We start from the raw sequence: 4,045 nt of genomic DNA, 5'->3' as shown, positions 1-4,045 counted from the left end.
GCTTTCCGCTGGGACGCTCTCCCTCCATCAGGGGATACGTGCACCCTGACTCAGTAGCTGAAGTCAGAGCCAGGGCCCTCCGGGTAGAGGGAGTAAAAAATGGTGGGCAGTCACCTGCTGGAGAAATGTTCAAACACACTGATGGAGATTCCAACACAGCCTCGCTGGCTGGCACTTGTCATAAGGCTGAGAGCCGCCAAGCAAATGACGATGCCTAGTGGCAGACACGTGGACAGCTACTGGGGATGGGGGAGTGGGCTGCAGCCTTCTGTCTAAGGCCTGGCCTGGACAGCCCTGTAACCGGGGACCTGGATATGAATCTGGCACATCCAAATCCCAGCTCTTTGACTAAGGAGCTCTTGACCTTGGGAAAATCCCTTCATCTCTCTGTGCCGCAGTATGTTCACCTATGCATTAGAAAGGGCAACAGGGCTTAGTTCATCGCACTGTAATGAGGTCCCTGGCACATAGTAAGTTCTCAGCAAATAACTTGGCTCTGATTCTTGTTAGCCATCGTGGGAGGGGTTGCTGATCTAGTTCCTTGAACACCACAAAGCCGGGAGGGTTAGCTGTTGATTTTGGTGACAGAACCAAGGTGACTGCAATATGTAGGCAGGCTCAGCAAGTTTTGTGTCAGGTCCTGCCTTTAGAGGCCAGATTTCAGCCATTCCTCTGTAGGCCAGAGGAGCTTTGACTTGGCTGCAGCTCCTCTGAAGACGATCAGAGGGGACCAGTGGACCACATGCCACATAGTTGCTTTAGTCTGACTGGATGGCCTAGGCTCTGGGACTCCCAGACTGCATCAAGAGAGTTCCCTCTCTGTTCCTGCAGAATCAGGCAGGTGACCCGTCTGCCCTCTTCTGGGTGACTTGGTGCAAACCTGATCCAGTCCTTGCCAGGAAAGGCAATCTCGAGCATGACTGGGGAGAAGTCCCAAGGAACAGACGATCTGGGAATTGTCACCCAAGGAATGGATGAGGGAGCTGGTGACAAGAGGCCTGGGGCAGATGAGGCCTGGGGGTGGGCGGGCTGTCGTCACGCATCTGCAGGGCTGTCATGCGGAAGAGGGAGCAGACAGAGGGTTCCAGGGACTCTGAGATGCCGGCTGGAAGATTCTGGGAGGCAGGTTTCCTGCAGCCTCATAGACTTTTCTGCAGCCTGCGAGATTCAGGCTTTGCTTTGGTGTGCTGTATGTGAATGAGTGTTTGCCTCTGCGTGCATGTGTATGTGATCAGGAGTGTGTGAGGTGTGTGTGTCCATGTCTGTGTGAGCAAACGTATATGTGTCAGTAGATACTATGTATGAGTCTGTGTGCGCGTGTGCATTGTGAGTGTGTGTGTTTGTGCATGTCTGAGTGTGATCATGTGTAAGATGTATGGGACTGGGTGTTGTGTGTGAGTGTGTGATTGTATGTATGTGTCTCTGTGTGTGATTGTGTGTGTGAGGGTGACTGTGTGGTCTTTGTGCTGGTGAGTGTGTGTGGTCAGGGGTCCCATTCTTTTCAGAGGTTCTCCGTGTAAAGATCTAGAGCCCAGAGGGTCTAAAACCAGACATGTGTTTCTGGAGCACCTATGTTTCAGGGTTCTGGAATTCCATGGCTGACCAGCTAGCAGGCACGGGAGTCCATCACGGGCGCATTGGGCGCTGGTCCAGTGTCCGGTGTGTGGTCAGGCACTCAGGTGCATTATCCCCACTCATCTTCCTGGCGGCCCTGCCGCAGAACAGCTGTCACCCTGGCTTTATAGACGGGGTATCTGAGGTCCCCGCCAGGCCGAGTCATGTGCCCAGGTGGGTGGGTGTCAGCTCCCAGAGCCCGTGCTCTGAAATACACTCTGTAGAGTCTAAGGTTATTGTAGGTAATATCGCGGGCCTCTAAGCTTCTGGATGATTCTAAAATATTCCGATGCTAAGATTCCTGGATTCTAGAATTCCCAGAATGAATCTGTTGCTTGTTTTTCAAGCTGTGACATTAGCTGATGTGTGATTGTTGACAAAGGGATAAACAAGTTGCTTGTCTGTGTTTACCTGTGAACACACACACACACACACACCCCTCCCATCTGGGGTGACCAGGCCAGACCTCAGGTCTTTCTTCACCAGGACTCTGAGCTCTGCAGACACGAAGCTTGCCCACACCACACTTGCAAGGCTCTGGAGTGGCAGCCGGAGGGCCTGGGAGGCAGATTTCCCCACAGACTTGGGATGATTTGGAGGGTCTTTGCCCACAGTGGGGGTGAGGCTGGTGTCTTGGCTGGACCAACACCTACAGTATATCTGCACTGCCCAGTGACTCAGCTGGGAAGGAAAGACTGGTCCCAGGGCACCTCTCCCTGTCCCAGGGTGGTGCCTGTGGTGCTTCAGTGCTTGGGCTCAGGGGTGGCTGACCGGGACTGAGACCTTGACTCTGCTCTGTACTATCTGGGTGATCTTGGGCATGGCTGGCTTTCCCTCGTCCCCAGTCTCCTTCTCCAGGAGGCAGGAAAAAACATGGTCTGTACATTATGAGACTGTGGTGAGAATCAACATAAACAATTCAGAGAAGCTCTTTGCCCATTGCCTGGCACAGGGTCAGCCTTAATTAGAGCCTCCGTGATGCTGTGATGGTGGTGATGATGGTGGTAGTGGTTGTTGTTTTTGGTGGTGGTGATAGTGATGATGGTGGTGGTGGTGATGGTGGTGGTGGTGGTGGTGATGGTGGTGGTGGTGGTGGTGATGGTGGTGATGGTAGTTGTGGTGGTGATGAAGGTGATGGTGGTAGCGGTGATGCTGCTGCTGATGGTGGTGATGGTGATGGTGGTGGTGGTGGTGGTGATGGTGGTGGTGGTGATGGAGATGGTGGTGATGGTGGTGGTGGTGGTGGTGATGGTGGTGGTGGTGGTGGAGATGGTGGTGATGGTGGTGGTGGTGGTGGTGATGGTGGTGATGATGGTGGTGGTGGTGATGGAGATGGTGGTGATGGTGGTGGTGATGGTGGTGGTGGTGATGGTGGTGGTGGCGGTGATGGTAACAGTGGTGGTGGTGATGGTGGTGATGGTGATGAGTGATGATGGTGATGGTGGTGGTGGTGATGGTAATGGTGGTGGTGGTGATGGTGGTGGTGGTGATGAGTGATGATGGTAGTGGCAGTGATGGTGGTGGCGGTGATGGTGACAGTGGCAGTGATGGTGGTGGTGGTGATGGTGATGGTGGTGGGTGGTGACGGTGATGAGTGATGATGGTGATGGTGATGGTGGTGGTGATGGTGGTGATGGTGATGGTGGTGGTGGTGGTGATGGTGGTGATGGTGGTGATGGTGATGGTGGTGATAGAGGTGGTGGTGTTGGTGGTGAAAGCAAAAAGAGGGCTGGAGATGACACGGCTGGCCACATGAGTGCTTGGACATCCACCTTTCCATCCCTGTCATGTTACCTCTTCACAGGGGCCTGCAGAGGCGGGCTGGGGGAAGGCTGAGCTTAACAGAGAGGAAACTGAGGCCCAAGAGGCCAGTGGAGGCAGGAGTGAGGGAGTATGTTCTAGACACAGTGGGGTCCCACTCCTGCCCCTGCCAAGGGAGGCCAGTCCAGGTACCACACCATTGCTCCAGGTGCGGAGGCAGCTCAGACTCTGGGGCCGGATGATCCTGAGTCTGAATCCACTAATACTGCCACCTAAGGCAAGTCCTCTGCTCTCTCTATGCAGATAGGTTGGAGCCCAGCAGGTCCCAGGTGCCAATTCCCCAAGAGCTTTCAGCCATAGGCACCTGGGCAGCTGGGGACAGGAGCTGGGCTACAGGCGCAGAGCCGAGGGAACTGGGAATGGGGAGCAGGGCAGAGGGCTGTGGTCTGGGCAGCTAGGAGGGAGCAGATGGGAGGGGCATGGTCTGGGTGATCACGGGGAGGGGGGCAGGTCAGAGGGTGGAGGCTGGGTGGGCTCTGGGGAGTGCGTTGGTGGCCTTAGCAGTCATGGTCTCTAAGAGCCCCACAGTGCTGGGGGGAGAGTTGCGGGGTCAAAGGACGACAACACAGTGTGACAGCTTCAGACAGGGGCCAAGGGAGGCACCGAGCAA

Source organism: Sus scrofa, chromosome 5, assembly GCF_000003025.6.
Source record: "Sus scrofa isolate TJ Tabasco breed Duroc chromosome 5, Sscrofa11.1, whole genome shotgun sequence".
NCBI lineage: Eukaryota > Metazoa > Chordata > Mammalia > Artiodactyla > Suidae > Sus > Sus scrofa.
The sequence above is the reverse complement of the archived record's forward strand: the minus strand, read 5'-3'. Positions refer to the sequence as shown.